A 19,821-nucleotide genomic window follows, 5' to 3' on the forward strand; every position below is an offset into this window, starting at 1 on the left:
CGCTATTCTCTGGGGTCTCCCTTTCTGGAAGCCCAGAATTTTCCAGACCATCAATTTCTGGTTTCTTTATATCCAAGAGTTTGGTTTTCAGCTTATCTCTTTCCTGTTGCATTTCACTATAAGCTGCAAGAAGAAACCAGGCTGCACTTTCCACATTTAATTTGGAAACCTCTTCTGCTAGATATCCACATTCATGACTTTTAAAATCTGCCTTCTATCCAAAGCCAGTCAATTTTGCCAGATTTTTTGCCATTTTAAACAAGAATCATCTTACTTCCAGTTTGTAACAACACGTGTCATATTTATCTAAGACCTTACCAGAAGTATCTTTAGAGTCTATGTTTCTACCCACAGTCTCTTGAAAGTATTCTAGGCCTCCTCTATCATTATCCTCACAACTCTTCCAGAATCTTCCCCTTATCTGTTTAAAAAGCCATTCCAACATGTTTGCTATTTGCAAACTGCAGTAGCACCCACTTCTCTTGTACCAAAATCTGTTCCAGTTTGTAAGCTGCCAGAATGCAATATACCTTGGTTCAAGAAGTTTGATGATGTTCAGGGTTTCTCTCGCAGCTCGAGAGGCATATGGTGACATGTGCTAGCTGTCTCTTCAGTGATTTCAAAGGCTTCCCTGTGGCTCTATCCATTGTCTTGGCTCTGTCATTTCTGGTGGCTCTCTAGATTTTTCCAAAATGGTTCCCTCTTAAAGGGCTCCAGTAAGGAACTCCACCTTGAATGGATGGAGAAACATCTCCATGGAAACCAACTAATCAAAAGTTACCTCCCACAATTGGGAATTGTGGTAATTTTTGTCCATGGAGACAAAAAAAAAAAGATAACTTTTATTGTCTCCTTGGACAATAAAAAAGATACCACCCAGCAGTATTGAATGAGGACTAAAGGATATAAGCTTTTCTGGGATACACAACAGGAAATATCTTTCCTGGCGCAGGAAATATCTTCAGGACCTTGTATCAGACAATGAATTCTTAGACTTTACACCAAAAGCATGAGCAACAAAGGAAAAATAAATAAATTAGACGTCATCAAAATTAAAAGCTTTTGTGCAGCAAGTATTAACTACAGGAAGAAAGGAATGTATTTATTGACAGAACAAGCAAATAGCACTGTGGGATTTATAGAACGAATAGAATTGTCAGAAACATACCTGTGTAGGTGAGAGGGCTTTACTTTTTAATAAATGAGGGTTTTGCTATTCAGGAGCCCAATGTGACCTGCCTCGCCACTCCCTCACCAGCTTGGCTCCTGCCCCATTGAACTCCAGCCACAGTAGTTCCTGGATGCTCAGAAACATTCCAGACTCACCACTGACGGCGAAACTTTGTACTTGGTTTCCCTTCTTCTGGAATAGCCTTTTCCCAAGACAGCCCATGACCTGTGTTCTTGCAGATCACAGCTCCAAGGCATTTTAACCCTTTTTCATCCTTTACTTTCATTTTAGCATTTATTTTCATCTAAAAGTTTAAATGTTTCATTTATTTATCTTTATTTTCCCTATATCTGATGGGCATTAAGGCAAAATAATGAAAATTAATAGTAATTATTTTTTTTAACTGTTATTACCACGTAATAAAATGTGACTGAACATTTTATTTAGGTATAAATGACTAACAACACCTCATAGACACACAAAAAACATTTTTGGATTTAATTTATGCAGAATATGGGCAGGGGAGCCAAAAATTCCATAGAATCATTCATTCTTTCCTTCGACTTTGAATAAGGATAGTCTACCTTTAAGCAAATGTCCATTACAGTTTTGTTTGTATTATGTCAACCAAAAGTACATTTTTTCATCATCAATTCCTACCACAATAAGAGAATCTGCAAAAATCTATAGTTTCTGAAGTCTCTAGAAAGTAATTTACTCTCAAATGCCTTATAAAAAATACTTTTTCATGTGAAAAATATTACATAAACAAAGGGAAGGAAGAAAGCTTTTGTGGCTCAAAGACATTAACAAGAAAGTGAAAAGACAACCAGGAGAATGGGCGAAAATATTTGAAAACCATGTATCTGATAAAGGTTTAATGAGCAATATATAGAGAACTCCTGTAATTCAACAAAAAAAAGAAAGCAACCCCATTAAAAAAAAAGGACTTGAATAGATATTTCTCTAAAGAAGGTACACAAATGGCCAATAAGCACATGAAAAGATATTCAACATCTAAGTCATTAGGGAGACAAAATCAAACCCCAATGAAATACTACCTCACACTCATAGAATGGCTATTAGTTTTTTAAGAAGGAAAATAACTTATGCTGGTTAAGGTGCAGAGAAATAGGAACCTTAGTACATTATTACTATTTTTATTTATTTATTTATTTTTTTTATAATCAAATTACTTAAACCGGAACATTTTAATTTTCATAAAGCAGTCTTAAAATAAAAACTTTCAAATACTAGGTGATTTAAAACTTTACAAAATATATAGCAGCCCTAAACTATACAGTTTATTCAATTTAACAGCATATCTATTTTCAATTTTTACAGCAATTAGAAAGACAATCCTTCTGTAGTAATTCAAGACATATACAATTGCAAATGAAATACTTCAGTTTTTATTCCAATTTGTCAATGTTTCAGATGACACCTTGCCCATTATATACAAACACATGAATAAATAATATGGCACAAATGTCTTCAAAGTTCACATGATTTGGGCTACAAAGAAAAAATAGGAAATTTTACCTTCTTTGTAAATACAGTAATTAAGTCTCAGCCCATTTCATGTTTGTCTTTTATATTTTCTTCTTAAATTTGATCTCTTCTTAAGTAGACATACTGATTTTATTCATTGTTCTTCTCTGGAAGAATATGTGTAATCCAGTAATTAAAGAGAATAGAGATTACTCTCGCCTGTTCAGGAGGCATCATGCAATGTTCTGGGAACATTTCCAGAGCGCTTTTCAATCTTTCAATATCTTGCAAAAGTAACAGTGTTTTCATGTGATCCAGAATGAACACATCTGAGGGAGACATGCTGTGAGATTCAAGACGTTTAAATAGCTCTTTGGTTGTTTCCATAAAGACAGTTGAATCTGAATCTTCGGAGATACCATCATAAAAGTAAATTTCTTGGGTTGACTTCAGGAAGTTTAGGATAGCATCTGCCTTTTCATTGGCATCGTTATTGTCTTCCTCCTTGGAGCCTTTGACTGCTTCCTCCTTGGTGTCTGTAGCATCTTCTCCATCAGTGTCCCTTACATCTTCCTGTTCACTGTTGCTCTCCTCAGGCTGGTACATGAAATTGATGCCAAAGGCTTTTGTTAGTAAGCCAGCTGCTTTCTTCTTAATCTGCTGTTTCTTTTTCAGTTTCCTTTTCTTATTTTTGCTTATTGTGCTGCCATCTGTGTGCTGTGGCTGTAATTTTTCTTGTAAAAGGCTCTTCTGTTTTTCTAACCCTGCTTGTTCTACATGGGCACTATTGGGATTTTCAAAATTTTTCTTTGATTTATGCTTCCTAGTTCTTTTTCTTCTTGGTTGATCATGGAGATCCTGATCTTCTGCGTCATCACTGCTGGAGGACTTCTCAGATTTTGTGCAACTGTTCAACTCTGACAAACATGGGATGTATCCCTCAGGAGGCAGACTCACTGTGTACAGCCGTCTTTCAGACTGGATCTCAATGCCACCACCTGTAGAAGGCTGAATGCTCTCGAGTTTTGCTTTCTTAGGTGTCACTTTCTCAGGTGGTTTTTCTGAGGTGAGAATCAGTGGTGCAGTTTTTTCTTGGCCTTTTGGAACGTTAGGAAAAAGTTTCTTCAGCACTTTGGCAACAAACAACTTGCTTCCTGTTGTTGGCCATAGCTCCGAACCCAGGGCAGTGAGGAACCCTAGCCTCGCCCCAGACACACCATCCCGGGAACAATTTAGTGGCCTCGTAGCTTCCGGGTTTCCATTTCTAAGCCCCGCCCTTAGTACATTATTGATGGGATGTAAAATGGTGCAACTGCTGTGGACAACAGTTTCATGGTTCTTCAAAAAGTTAAACATAGAATTGCCATATATGACTCAGCAACCCCAGTTCTAGATTAATACCCAAAAGAATTGAAAGCAGGGACTCAAACAAATGTTTGTACACCAATGTCATAAGAGCATTATTTACAATAACCAAAAGGTGGAAATGCCCCAAATGTCCATCAATAGACGAATGTATTAACAAAATGTGATATATCCATATAATGGAATATTATTCAGCTGTAAAAAGGAATGAACTTCTGATACATACTATGACATGGTTGTACCTTGAAGATATCATGTTGACTGAAAAAGTTAGACACACGGGGACAGATATGATTTCACATACGCAATAACTAGAATATGAAAATTCAGAGACAGTGAGTACAATTCAGGTTACCAGGGATTGGGGGTGAGGTGAGGGGGGAAAGGGGAGTTAATGCATAATGGGTATAACATTTCTGTTTAGGGTGATGGGAAATTTCTGGTAATGATGGTAGAGAGGGAAGGACAACACTGTGAATGTGATTAGTCCCACTGGATTGTATGCTTAAAGTGGTTGAGATGGGAAAGCTTATATATATATATATATATATATATATATATATATATATATATGTTTCACCATGTAAAAAAAATTAAAAATTAAAAGGAGAGACTAAAGAGATAATGACAATCCGTGATCCTGAACTGGATCTAACAATTGAGGAGAAAATGCCCAAAAAGACATGATTGGGACATAAAAAGTTGGAATATAGACTGTAAGCTTTTTATCAATGTTAAATTTCTTGAACATTATAACTGTATTTAAGATAGTTACATAAATTAATATATGGGTCGTGTTCTAGTTTGCTAGCTACTGGGATGCAATATACCAGAAACAGAATGGCTTTTAAAAAGTGGAATTTAATAAGTTGCAAGTTAACAATTTTTAGGCTGTGGAAATGTCCCAGTTAAAGCAAGTCTATAGAAATGTCCAATCTAAGGCATCCAGGGAAAGATACCTTGATTCAAGAAGGCTGATTTTCAGGGTTTCTCTCTCAAGTGGAAGGGCATATGGCAACGCAGTCAGGGTTTCTCTCTCAGCTGGAAGGGCACATGGCAAGCACGGCATCATCTGCTAGCTTCCTCTCCAGCTGCCCAGGAGGTGTTTTCCTTCTTCGTCTCCAAAACTCACTGGCTGGTGGACTCTGTGCTTCGTGGTGCAGTGGCATTCTCTGCTCCCTCAGAATCTCATGGCCTTCTCACTTGTAGTTCTCTAGCTTTTTCCTAAGTGCTTCTTCTTTTAAAAGATTCCAGTAAAACCAATCAAGACCCACCTGGAACGGGTGGAGACACCTCCACCTTATCAGATTTAATACTCACATTGATCAAGTCACATCTCCATGGAGATAAGCTAATTAAAGTTTCCAACATATAGTGCTGAATAGGGATTAGAAGAAATGGCTGCCTTTATAAAGTGGGATTAGGATTAAAACATGACTTTTCTAGGATACATTACTCTTTTAAAACTAGCACAGGTCGAGAATTGAATCCAGGTCTCCCACATAGCAGGTGAACATTCTACCACTGAACTGCCTGTGTACCCTTCTGTATGGGTTTTGTATTATTTTTGCAGTGGCCTGTGAGTTTGAAATTATTACATGATAAGAATGTAATAAAAAGAGAAATAGTTGAATCTCAGTGTTCTGTAGAATCATTATTTATTAAAAGCCCAAAGTCCAGTATTTTATGGAATGCTATCACAAACACCATATTTAATACACTTTTGAAAAAAAATGATGTATATGTATAATAATTTAAAAGTATATATAACTTAATTAAATAGAATCATATGATAATCACATGACACTATAAGGATATAGTGCCAAAGTATATGGTATATAATTTTCTTCATGATTCCTGCCCTTCTTTTTTTTTTTTTTTTTTGCAGACTGTAGATGATGGATCTATTATGTACATTTACTTAATTATTTAGGCCTTCTAAAATTTTTGTCAGTAATATTTTATAGTTTTTTTAGTATACAGATCATGTACATCATGTACATGCTTTGTAAAATTTATCCTTAAGTATTTCATATTCTTTGATGCTATTGTAAATAACAGCCAAAATTGTTATCTTTTTTTTTTTTTTTTTTTTTACCTTAAAGCAATTCATTCCAATTCTACAGTTGCCAAACTATACAGGTCGTTTCTGATCTCTCTTTTAGAGAACTATCAAGTATTACATCAATGGTACTTATAAAAACAGAATGACAAAATTATTTTCCAGCAAAAATGAAACCAGAAGTTTTAAGAGAGAAACTTAATGGATGTAGTGAATATTGTTTTGAACAAAAGTTCAACTGAATACCCAACCTACTCTTTCCCTTGGCCCTTTCAAACTCCAATTAAAAAGGTAATGGGGAAGGAAGATAAAATGCAAATTGTCCAAATGTCTATGAATCACATACAGAGTTTTTAAAAAAATACACCACCTAAATATAAAACATTCTCAATGCTGATGATTTTATAAAGGTGTTAGAACAAAAGAATACCGTTTATAATGAAATCTATAGTCATTTTCAAAGTAAACAATTCCATTTTATCAATTTTATTGTCTCCATGAAAATAAATCTCACTTGATTAAAAAACACAAACCAAATTTAAAAATATGCACTGCAATTTAGATGCACATTCAAGTGGTAGGTTAATAAGTATACTCTGCCACTTGGTTGTGTGATCTTGGGCAGGTTTGAAAAATCAATAAAATAGGAATACCTCCATTTCATACCTCCCTTAGTTAAGGGTATTCTGTTATACTATCAATATCTTTGTTAATTAAAGGGTTAAATTCCATTTCTAGATTTTTAGAGGAAAAAGCATTCCATGAAGTTTTAAAATACATGGCAAAAATATGACAATTAGTGAGTGATGAAATCAATGTATCAGCAAACAAATTTCACATCCTAATAAGGAACTAAGGAATCCAGAACATTTTTGTGATACTATAAAAGTTATTTATTCACTATACACAGAACATGTCCCCTATAAAATGTACATGTAAATCACTAAAAAGTATAATTTGGTGAACATTTCCTCAATTACAGAACATACTAAATCATGGGGTAACAGCTCTGTCTCCCTCAAAATAATAATTTTAGCACCCAGAGTCTCCTTTATATCTAATGCAAGGTTGAATACTTATTTTGGGGTTACTTCCTAACGTGTTTGAAGAGGCAGTTAACAATTTAATATAACTCTAGTATATTACAGTCACTGCACAATAAACCAGTTTATTATAGATTAAAACATCATTTTTCATTATTTGTATTAATGGGATGCAAACAAATACTGGATACTTTAAAATGGCAGAAAACCACAAAATTACTTAGCTTTGATAATATATATTGGGTTTTGTAATTACATTAGGATATGACTGGTTACAAATACACCTCAAACAAAACAATGAGGCCATACTGTAATGATTCACTAGATTGTGCTCTTAGACATTTATTGAATAAATGACTTATATTTATTTTTCTTTCCCCAATTATCCAGTAAAAATGTTCTGCCTAACAATAGGGGTACAATAAATGTTTGCTGAATATACTGACTAGGTAAGAGGTCAGAGGAAATGGACCCTCTTAGCCAGAGATCAAGAATCATACTTGGAATTTACCTGGGAAAGAGGAAGATGTAAGCTGCATGTGGGGTACAAGTAAATAAACTCAGATGCCAACAAAGCAAACAATTAAGCAGAAACACTGACACCAAAATAAACATAGGCAAAGTTTGCTAATAATAGCAAAACTGACTTTAAGAAACAACCAAAAAAGAGAAAGTTTATATTGGACCATATCTTTTCTCACCAATTCAGTTTGAGACAGACCAATAGAGGCACTGTAAGAGACTATGGCTGTCTTCCTTGATATTCAGACATCCTAGTTTTCAATAATTTATTATGGACCTATTTTACCCATGAATCAATATAAACCTGTTCATATTTAGGGATTAGTTTCCACAAGTACAAAGTTGAATTTCCTTTTATTTGTCCTAAAATGCTTACTTTCAAACTTGAAGGGACTTCAATTATTCCATGTAGTTTTCGATAACATTCTTTTATCTTTTCAGACCAGAGTCAAAATATTCGTACAGTATTCATACTGCAGCACCTTCCACCCACCCTTTGGTCGCTTGAACTGCCCTTCTTTGGTTCTTTTTCCGCTTTCTCAGATCTTTCTTGAAGTGTAGTAAGCAGAACTGTACTGGGTATTCCAGCTGCAGTTTGGTCTAGAATGTGATTTAGCCTTCATTTCTTTCTTGGGTTGGGACTTGGACCGTGATCTTGAATTAGATTTAGATCTTGAAAAAGATTGATTTTGGTGTTTGAATCTATCATTGTCGGAATGGCTTCTGCTGCGCCGTGGTCTTCCAGTCGGTCTACTGTTTCTAGGACTATAAGATCTTCTATAGTTGTAATCAAAAGACCGACTTCTTGACCTCCTCCTTTTGTAACTTCGGCTTCTAGAACGTCTGTATCTGTCATAATCATCATAGCGTGAAGAACTGGATACATTCCTCCCCTCCTTGGCTTTCATTTGATTTGGTGTCTTCCGATCCCCCTGTGCAAACTGGATTTCAATTTGACGTCCACAAATCCATTTTCTGTCCAAATTATGTAATGCATCTTCAGCATCACGAACATCCTCAAATTGAACATAAGCAAATCCTTTTGGACGACGAGTGTAGAAATCAAGTGGAACATACACATCAACTATAGGACCATAATGACCAAATTCACGACGTAAATCTTCAGACCTGGTGTCGTCGGCCACGTTCCTCATGAACAGACGTGTTGGGGGGGCGCAGATAGCGGGACATGGCGGTGACGTAGAGTCTAGGCCACGGGAACTAACGGGCTCAACAAACCGTCTGCGGCTCCTACAGCGGATCCTCAGACACACACAGCCAAAAGGCTCCGCTACGGCCCAAAATTGTTATCTTAACCTTGTAAACTGTGACTTTGCTGAAGTCACTTATTTTAATAATTTCTATATTCCTTAGGTATTTCTAAATAGACATTTTTATTTCTTCCTTTCCATTCTTTTTTATTTCTTTTTCTTGCCTTATTTTACTGGCCAAGACTCTTAGTACAGTGGTAAATAGAAGTGGTGAGAATGAACATCCTTGCCTTTCTCCTGATCTTGGGAAACCATATATTCTTTCACCATAGAGTATGATAGTTCTATGTTTTTAAATAGATGCCACTTATCAGATGGTTGAGGAAGTTTCCTTCTTTCTTAATTTGCTGAGTTTTTTAATGTTAAGATTTTATTTATTCAACAATGCCTATTGGGCATTATAACAAAACAGGAGAAGTACAGCCTTTTGAATACTGTGATTTTACGTCCCTCTGATGTATAGTCCAGTGTACTATTTTATTACAGAGCTGTTTACAGGAACTATAGGAAATAAGCTAGGGAAAATGTAGTCATGATCCGAAATACCGGCTCTTTGAGTGTGCACCATTAGAGGATGAAGCACATCCTTTGCCATTTCAAATACTGGGCAAGGTGAAGACCCATAAAGGAGCTCAGTGGTGGTGAGGTTTGACAAGCGCTCTTATCACAAACACATGGACAGTTCATCACAGAGAACACACCTTTCAGAGGCCAGCAAAGTGAACAAGCTGTTCACATAAAGCCAGGAGGAATTGTGACTAAACTCTCCACCCTAGAAGTACAAGACTACATCTCACCTCAGAAATAACAGGTGTTCCACGGCATTTAACTTAAAGTTAACATATGAAAATTACAGACTTTCCAGCTAGCATTTTGTAAACAGCCTGTGTGTGTAAATGAGCTAAAATAAAACAGTTATATCCTCTAGACCCTATCTACACCAATGCGTGCACACTTGTTGTAGGCATTCACATTTTGTCAGTCTGTACACAAAGGTACAACTTGTTGGATAAATCTAAGAGTTTTATTTTATTTTTTATCATGAATAGATGTTGAATTTTGACAAATGCTTTTTCTCTATCTATTAAGGTTATACTATAGTTTTTCTTTTTAATTCTGTTAAAATGGTCGATTGATTTTTCAAATCTTAAACCAATCTTGCATTTCTGGAAAACTTGTTTGGTTAGAGTATATTATAATTTTGATATGTCATTGGTTCAATTTGCTAATATTTTAATTACTTTCATGTCTTTGTTAATGAGAGATAGTGTATAATTTTTTTTCATGTCATTTCTTTGTTAGGTTTTGGTATCTGAGTATTAGCAACCTCATAAAATGAGTCGGAAACTGTCCCCTCTGCCTCAGTTTTCTGAACAATTTTATGTAGAAGTGGTATTATTTATTCTTTAAATGTTTGGTAAAATTTGCCAATGGAGACTTCTGGGAAAACTCAAGTTTTCCTTGTGGGAAGGTTTTTTATTCTAAGTTCAAATTTTTTCAATAGCCATTGGGCTATTTAGGGTTTCTATTTTTCTTTGAGTCACTTTTGGAAATTTTTATCAAGAAATTTGTTCGTTTTATCTTAGCTGTAGAATTCATTGGCATAAACTTGTTCATGGTATTCTTTTATCATCCTATTAATGTGTGTAGGAGCTGTAGTGATATGCATTCTTTTATTCCTGATATTGGTAATTTGTATCTTTTTTCTTCATCAGTCTTAGAAGAGAAAACAACTTTATTGATCTTTTATCAGTTCGATCTTTATTTATAATTTATTGATCTTTACTGATTTTCTGTCTTATTTCACATTTTCTGTTTCTTTCATTCCTGCTCTTCTTTCATTCATTGCTTTTCATTCTTGAAAATTATATAATTTTCTCAACCTTAACACTATTGGCATTTTGGTCCATTCCTTCTTTTCGGTGCATTATGGGATGTTTAATAGCATCCCTGGCCTCTTATCAGTAGATGCTAGTAGAACTCTCCTGGTTGTCATGACTGAGACATTGTCAGATGTCTCCTGGTGGGAAAAATTGCCCACGATTGAGAATCGTTGCTCTGCTTTGGGTTTAGTTTGCTCCTTTTTCTAGCTTGTTGAGGTGAAATCTCAGATCCCTGATTTTGTACCTTTTTCCCCCCCTTTAACATAAGGATTTGAAAACTAAACATTCCCTATGCCTGCCCAAGAATAAAAAAAAACTGAACATTTTTCTGTGAGCACTGTTTTAGCTGCACCTAACAATTTTGATTATTCAGTTCAAGATACTTGCTAATATCTCTTTGATTTGTGGTTTATTTTCCAAATATTGGGATTTTTCTACTTATCTTATTGTTATCGATTTCTAATTTGATTCCAGTGTGTTTAGAGAGCTTATTCTGTATGATTTCAGTACTTTAAAATTTATTGACAATTATGCTTTACAAAGTATATAACTTAGGGATGATTATGTAGCTTATCAACCTGCTTGTCAGAGAATGTTTGCTCTATTTGAAATAATACCAGATTTTTATAGAATTTCATGTGTAATTTTTTTTTCTGTTTATTGAAGTAAAATGTACATACACAAGAGTATACAAATCCAAGAGTACAGCTTAGTGGATTTTCACAAAAGTGATGAAATAGAATATTATAGATTCCAAAGCCCCTCTTTTGACTCTTTCTACTCACTGCCATCCCCTTCCCAAGGTAACCACTAATCCAACTTTTGATACCATAAATTAGCTATGGTCAGTTTTGAACTTTTATATGAATGGAAATACAGCATTTACTTTTTTTGTTTCTGACTTTTTTCAGACACAAAAAATGAAAATGCTGTCATAAGGTATGTGTATATTTGGTTTGACATGCAAGTTTTTAAAAACATTTTTTATTATGAAATATAAACGCAAAGGAAAGAATGAAAAAGCAATAATTTTCAAAATACACTTCAACAAGTAGTTACAAAACACGTTTCAGAGTTTGTTATGGGTTACCATTCCACTATTTTGGGTTTTTTCTTCTTGCTGCTCCAAAATACTGGAGGCTAAAAGAAATATCAGTATAGTGATTCAGCAGTCATACTTGTTTATTAAATCCTATTTTCTCTGTCATAACTCCTTCTTTTCTTTCGATCTTTCTCCCAGTCTTTAGGGATTTTTGGATAATGCCCATTCTTATTTTTTCATGTTGAGAAGGAGAGTCAATAGTAAAGAATAGGGGGATATAATTAGTTGAGAATCTTGGAAAGGCTATTGATTGTAGTTACAGTTATGTATAATTTTGATACACTTGCTTTTTGTGGACTTAGTTATTATTTTGGATACATATATATATTTATAATATCGTACCATTTATGTGAATATTTAGCACATCAAACAGTGATCTTGTCTCTGGATACATATACATGTTGTACATTTTTTTTTAACTTTTTTATTATATAATATATATACAAAGCAAAGCAAAGAAAGAAAAAAGCAGTAGTTTCAAACAAGTAGTTACAGGACAGATTGCAGAATTTGTCATGGCTACCATGCCATCCTCTCACATTTTTCTTTCTAGCTGCTCCAGAATATAGGAGGCTAGAAGGCATAAATATTTTTCATCATCACAATTGACTTTTTTTTTCTTTTTGTAAAAAATAACATATATACAAAAAAGCAATAAATTTCAAAGCACAGCACCACAGTTAGTTGTAGAACATATTTCAAAGTCTAACATGGGTTACAATTCCACAATTTTAGGTTTTTACTTCTAGCTGCTCTAAGATACTGAGACTAAAAGATATCAATATAATGACTCAGCGGTCATATTCATTTGCTAAATCTTTATCTTCTCTGTATGACTCCACCATCACCTTTGATCTTTCTCTTTCTCTCTTTAGGGGTATTTGGGCTATGGCCATTCTACCTTTTTCATGTTGGAAGGGTCTGTCACTAATATGGAGTAGGAAGGTGGAACTATCTGATGTTCTGGAGAGGCTGGGCCCTCTAGGTTTCAGGACTTATCTGGACCAGGGACCCATCTGGAGGCTGTAGGTTTCTGGAAAGTTACTCTAGTTCATGGAGCGCTTGTGAAATCCTATATGTTGCTCTAAGTGTTCTTTAGTATTGGCTAGAATGGTCCTGGTTGGGGTTTGGCAGGTTATGATAGGTAACAAGGTCTACCTGTAGCTTGTGTTAAGAATAACCTCCAGAGTAGCCTTTCGACTCTATTTGAACTCTCTCTGCCACTGATACTTTATTAGTTACACTTCTTTTCCCCCTTTTAGTCAGGATGGCATTGTTGATCCCATGGTTTCAGGGCCAGACTCATCAGTGTGTGGGAGCACACTGCCAGGAAGACTTTCACTGCTGAATATCATGTTGCGTGTAGAGGGAAGGGCAGTGATTTCACTTTCAGAGTTGTGCTTAGGGAGAGTGAGGCCATATCTGAGCAACAAAAGAGGTCTTCCAGAAGTTATTCTTAGGCATATCTATAGGTAGGCTAAGCTTCTCCACTACCTACATAAGCTGCACAAGAGTAAGCCTCAAGATCAAGGGCTTGGCCTATTGATTTGGGTGTCCTAAAGTTTGACACGGTATCAGAGGATTCCCTTATGGTAAAGCTTAATAGTTCCTTATTTTTTTCTCCCATCCCTCAAGGGACTTTGCCAATACCTTTTGATTATCTGCTTAATAAGTTCTAGGATGTGTCCAGGCTATACAAGATAAAGGACCACTTTCTTATTCTGGGCTCCCTGTGTTTCAGTTGTTCAAATGAGCTATATAGATAAAAAGTTACGTTTTATTATGTGCTACAGAAAATTTAGGTTCCAGACAAAATAAACCTTTCTTCCTTTGCTCTCAAAGAGTATATGTGGTTCTAAAATATAGACAATGTCTTTCTTACCCCTGTGTTGTGAATTACTTTATCCCGACCTGATCAGCTTCGTTCTTATCTCTAAATACCAGGATTTAAACAGCGTCTCAAAAGCCAGAAATAATAATTGCCACTCTGGACTAAATGTGTCTGCTATTAAAGCTTACATTCTGGGCCCCCATTTTCTTATGAGCATTTTCTAAAGGAGACCATACCATAATTGTTCTTTTGTTTCTGGCTCATTTTGCCTCACCAAGTGTCCCACATGTTCATTCACATCGTTGCATGCCTCACGACTTCATTCCTTTTTGTAGCAGCACAACATTCGATCATATGTATACACCATTATTCGCCAATCTACTTCTCTGTCAGTGCTGTGGTGGTTATATTTTTGTTGTTAAGGAAGAAGTAATATATTCTTTCTGAGACTTTTTTTCTAAAAGTCTTCAATATTGAAGTTTTAAATGCAATGCAATGTAGGTTTTGATGGAAGCATGTTTCCAAAAGAACCTTTTTGGAAGAATTACTTGGAAGTTAGCAGTTCTTCTCTATTTCAGTGTTTATAAAATTTATTAATATTTTACAACTAATAGCAGAAAAATTTTATATCCCTAATAATTGTCTATTTATATATATTTGTGTATAACTAATAATATTTTATAAATACAGAATAAAATTTCAGAAGAGTAATAATAAATATAAATAGAAGTTTTACTATTCCACTAATTCCAGTAGGTTTTCTTCCTCAGTGCCTTTTGGGTATGCATTCCCACTTATGAGACCTCTGCTCTGCTCTAGCTGAAGTTTTATTTTTTTTTCTTGTTTTTTTGGGTATGTGTATATGAAATAAAATCTTTAGGATGCAAGTAGAAGATATTCATTTAGCTTCATAGAATGTGTTGTTTACATTATGTAGAGGGCAGCTTCAGTTAGGTACTTTTTGTATTAGAAAATACTAAGTGAGACAAAAATATTAATAAAATGGGATTTGACTCATTAAGGTCTTTTCTTTTACTATTCTGGGAATAGTGGCTTTTATTTTCTTTCCATGGTGACATTATTGTTCAGCAAACTGTACCATTTTGTGTAATTTCAGTTCTATGCATCATTTCATTGACCACCACCAAACTGTATCCTAAAGAATTAAAAGTTTAGGTTTTAGACCTGTGTTGTAGTCAATGAAAAGTTACAGATCTGGTTAAGATAATGGTTCCCATCCAAATAGGGTATGTATTAGGATGTCTCTCTTAAAGGGATGTTATTAATGAAAAAAAAAGATTACCTGCAATTTATTGGTAAAAATAATAGAAATATCTTTCTCTCTCACTTGGAAGTTGTTAAAAATATCAGAATCAGGCTGTCTGAAAAGAACTGAATTCATTAGTGTTTGCTTTCACAAGTGGCTTTTATTTGGAAAAGAGAAGTAGGCTACCAGTTGGATTATTTAAAATTTCAACCTTGCAGGGAATTTATAATAAGTGAATATTTCATTGGCATGTTATTGGAAGGATCTGGTTCAGACACATAGATTCAGAGAAGCAAAGGGGTTGTTTCTGAGTATGCTAGCATCTGCTATGTTCAGTTGCTGCCAGCACTGTTTGGACCATTTTTTTCTCTGCGTACATGTAATTAGGCATCTTTGTCTCTGTCATACTCCTAAATTTGTACTGTCTTTACAACTGGCTAAATGATCAAGTGGCTTCAATCACCTTTTCTTTCAGTTTCTTTTTTCATCATTATGATTGTTTATTTCCAGGCTAATTCCAAGTGTTATTGAGAACCTGTCAATTTGTTGTCCCATGTAGTATACTTAACATTGTTTGGGGCATTCTTAGTCTTGTTAAAAACAATAGAAATACTAGTTGTAGTTAACATTTATTGAATATTTATTATGTACCAGATACTTTTACATATTTTTCTCTAATTCTCACAGTGACCCAGGCAAGGCATGTGGTATTCCAATTTGCAAATGAGGAAACTGGATCAGAGCGGTTTCACAGCAAATGTGAATGATAATATTTTAGTTTGCTAAGACTGTGTATACCAGAAACGGAGTGACGTTTAAAAAGGTGTATTTATTAAGTTGCAGGTTTATAGTTCTAAGGCTGTAAAAATGTCCTAACTAAGGCATCCAGGAAAGATACTTTGATTCAAGAAAGGCTGATGGGTCCAGAACACCTGTCAGCTGGACAGGCACATGGTAACATCTACTAGATTTCTCTCCCAGCTTCTTCAGTGGCTTCCCGGGGACATTTTCTTTCATCTCCAAAAGTCTCTAGCTTTGTGGGGTCTCCTGGCTTTAAAGCTGTTTCCAAAATGGTTCCTTCTTAAAGTACACCAGTAAGCACCCCCACTTTGAATGGGTGGTGACACATCTCCATGGAAACCACCTAATCAAAAGTTACCACCCACAGTTGAGGAGGGCGGGGGTTCATATCTCCATGGAAACAATAAAAAAGATCCCACCCAGCAATATTGAGTGAAGATTAAAAGATATGGCTTTTCTGGTGTACGTAATAATTTCAAACTGGCATAGTTAATATTTAAACCTAGGACTGTTTTCCTTCCATGCCACGGGTCTTCAAGACCTGTTCATTGTTGCTCCCCAGCTTTGGTTTGTGCCTCATAACTGCTTGTTTGCTTATGCTGTTGCTTTCACTTGGAATGTGTTCTGCTTATCAGGTCCCTATTCCAGTAGCAAATGTATCCATCATTCAAGCCCAGACTAAATATCACCTCTTTCTCAAGCCCCATTTGCAAGTATACTCTGCCTTCTTCAAAGTCTCATGACACTTTGTACCTTTCTTATATGTTTAGTTTTGCCTTGAATTATAATTCCTATATATGACTTAATTTACCAACTGGAGACTCTCTTTGATTTCCTGTAGCCTAAGACAATCTTAATTGAACAACATTGAAGGTACTTAGTATTTATTGACTTGATATTGGGCAAAAAAAAAAAAGCCACCAAGTTAGGAGTAAATGCTGCTGATATATTTTTTTTGATTGAAAAAAGCCCACATCCATATGATAAAGATTAGTGCATTTTTGCTTCTTGGTATTTGGAAAACTTGTTAAATTTTGCTTGTTTAACTTAATATGGCATGCATTCCCTGATTTGGTGAGAAGGTTTATATTCGTAGCTATCATTTTATTTTTTAGAAAGAAGATAAATAATAAAGAAAAGTCTGTTGGAGAGAGGTAGGAAGAACCTGCTGTTTTAATTTTGTTCTCAGCAGTGGGTCAGATTTATGTTCCTTTGGTGCTGGCTTTGATAATAGGCTCAATATGATATTGGAATTCAGCAATTGGTTATCTTTGGGTATATTAGTTTTTGCATTTACAGCTATCGGTGGGATTGCCAGACTGTTTAGAATAAATTTATGGTAAATAGTCTACTTTTCTGTAAGTAGAATATTTCCATTTTTTACTTAGGCTTATATTTCATATGTGATTGTTTCTGTCATTTTACTTGTTCTTAGCTTTCTTTTCAGAAAGAAGCAATTAAACCAAAGTTTACTAACAAAGGGGGAAAATCTCATTAGGATGAAGGGTATTTTTTTGTCTTAAATCTCTTTAAAATATACTTTTCCCACTTCTAACTTATTGATTTACTTTGAAATTTTATTCAAACAAAAAAGAACTTAAAGCTTTTTACAAATATGTATGTGGTAATAGAGATTTGATTATAATTTATTTGATTTGTTGCATTTTGACCTCTGAGTCTTCATTAAACTAGAAGTTCTGCTTTTTTTTTTTTAATAGTTTCTTCCATCTGAATGTACTTGCCATTAATTTGCTGAACTCTTTAAACATGCTAAGACTGGTCTTACCCCCTTTGAGGAGGAGAAGTCTTTTCATTATGATAATCTCTTTAAAATGAACATTAGTCTTTATCATTCCATGTTTCTCGGACCTTATGAAACTGCTTAGAAAGCAACTGGTGGGCAGGAGACAGCAATTCAGAGAAGTTTTTTGCCTCTTGAACTAAAACAATGGGAAAATTTCCCACAAATTAGGAATCTAGCAAAGAAAACTCCTGTTAAGATTTGGGAATCTGATTATTAAATATCCACTGGAATAATAAATCAGATGACACAATCAGTAATGTAATATTCTGAAGGTATTTGACATTAACCAGGATATATTTAAAAATGATTGAAGTTTAACTTCCAATGACAGGAACTTAAATTCTCCTTTATACAGTTCCTATCATTGTTAATGATACATTATTGCAAAGTAATATAGGTTGATTTAAGAAACTAGTGTAGCATAATTCTAATAGTAACTAACTTTACAGAGTATTATATTTTGCTGTTCAACGTAAACCTGTTTAGTCTTCTTAGGAATCATATAAGACTAAATACTGTTATTTTTTTCAATTTCATAAATGAGAAAATTGAGCATGAAGAAATAAATAACTTTCCAAAGCCTGCAGTATTTGAACCATGCAGTCTGGCTTTAGATTCTGTGCCCTTAACTTCTGTTCAGTATTACTTCTCACCACATGCTTAAGAGCTTGGGGTGTGGAATAAGACAGACTTGGGCTTAAGTCATGGCAGCCACTTATTGCAATCTCTCTGAGCCATAGTATTGTTTATAAAACAAAGGTTGATTTAGGGATAAAATGAGATAAGTTAATGCTTATAGCACAATGTCTGGCAGGTTCTACTCTAGTTCAATAGATGGTAAGTATTATTATACAGCAAATTCTGAGAAGCAAAAAGAAAATGTCATCAAAAGAAAACGATTGTTACTGATTGTAAAAATTCAGAAATGAATGGCACAATACTATCTTATGGTAGCACAATAATTTAAGTACACTATATGAAGCTGAATGCCAGTATGGTTGAGAGAGAAGGGCTGGTGGCACATATAATGCCAGAAAGAAAGATACGTAATAAAGACTGAGATGATATAACTTACAAATGCCTAGAGTAGACAATGATGTGATTAAATTTACAAATATAAGAATGTTTTCGCATGAGGAAGAAGAAATAATGTCAGTATTGCAAGGTGTTACAAATGGGATGATATACAGGAAAAAATACAGTCAGTGTAAGCTAGAGAGAGTTTATATTCAACAATAACATTGTAATATGCTTCCACTGAATGCAACCAAGGTATTGTGCCAAAACTAAATGTCAACAAGTGGGGGATATGGTGGAGGGCTGTGGGATTCTTAGTGGAAGAAAAGGAAATGTCTTCATATGCACTGTGGTGGCGAAGTTATGACCACTGATTTTTTTTTACTTAGGTTGGATTGTATGATGTGCAAATCAAACTGTTTAACAGTGAACAGAGAGAAATAAGAACTAGACAAAATGTGGAGAAAGAGATGTACCTATTCACTATTGGTATGGAAGCTGAGAGGTACACCCCCTCTGGAGGGCAGTGTGGTAACTCTACAAGAGGCTAGGGGTGAGGTTGCCATATGATCCTGCATCCCCGTTGCTAGGCATATACCTGGAGGAACTGAGAGTGGGGACACAAACAGACATTTGCACACTGGTTTTTATGGTGGCAGTAATTGAGATTTGCAATGGATAGAGGTGACCTAAGGATACAACGACTGAGGAATAGAAGGGGGAACTGTAGTGTATACTTACAACAGACTACTGAACAGCTACAAGAAGGAATGGTAGTGAGGCATACAACTAGGTGAATGAACCTTGAGGACAGTACGTTGAATGAAATGTCAGAAACAAAAAGACAAATATTACCATGCCTCACTCTTATAGACAAACTATAATATACAAACTTAGAGAATTGAAGTCAGGAGCATCAGGCCTATTGTAAAGGGTCCTAAATTGTAAGCTCTTACAGCAGTCACATTTATCCTGGAGTTGTAATTGTTATTTCTGAATTCTGAGTTACTGAGCTATTTGTGTATAACCTGATTAGTCCCTGAAACTTCAGGTGTTTATGTGACACCTGAGATTCAGAGTTAGAACTCTGAAGCTATGAAAGTCAGCATTACCCCATATAGCAACTGTTTTAAAAGTTGAAAAAGTGATCAGACTTTGACTAGAAAATAACTAGAAAAATGAATAAAGCTG

The 19,821-nt window shown here is 35.0% G+C and overlaps 1 protein-coding gene and 2 pseudogenes across 3 annotated transcripts in view; 1 reads left to right on the forward strand and 2 right to left on the reverse strand.

Moving 5' to 3' along the window:
• Positions 1-19,821, forward strand: part of MXI1 (MAX interactor 1, dimerization protein) — a 127,002-nt gene that overhangs the window by 48,522 nt on the left and 58,659 nt on the right. The window lies entirely within an intron of this gene.
• Positions 2,475-4,018, reverse strand: LOC143654572 (glutamate-rich protein 1 pseudogene; annotated as a pseudogene).
• LOC143654273 (serine/arginine-rich splicing factor 10 pseudogene) lies at positions 6,560-8,968 on the reverse strand (annotated as a pseudogene).

The sequence above is a fragment of the Tamandua tetradactyla genome, chromosome 13 (genome assembly GCF_023851605.1).
Source record: "Tamandua tetradactyla isolate mTamTet1 chromosome 13, mTamTet1.pri, whole genome shotgun sequence".
NCBI classification, from domain to species: Eukaryota; Metazoa; Chordata; class Mammalia; order Pilosa; family Myrmecophagidae; genus Tamandua; species Tamandua tetradactyla.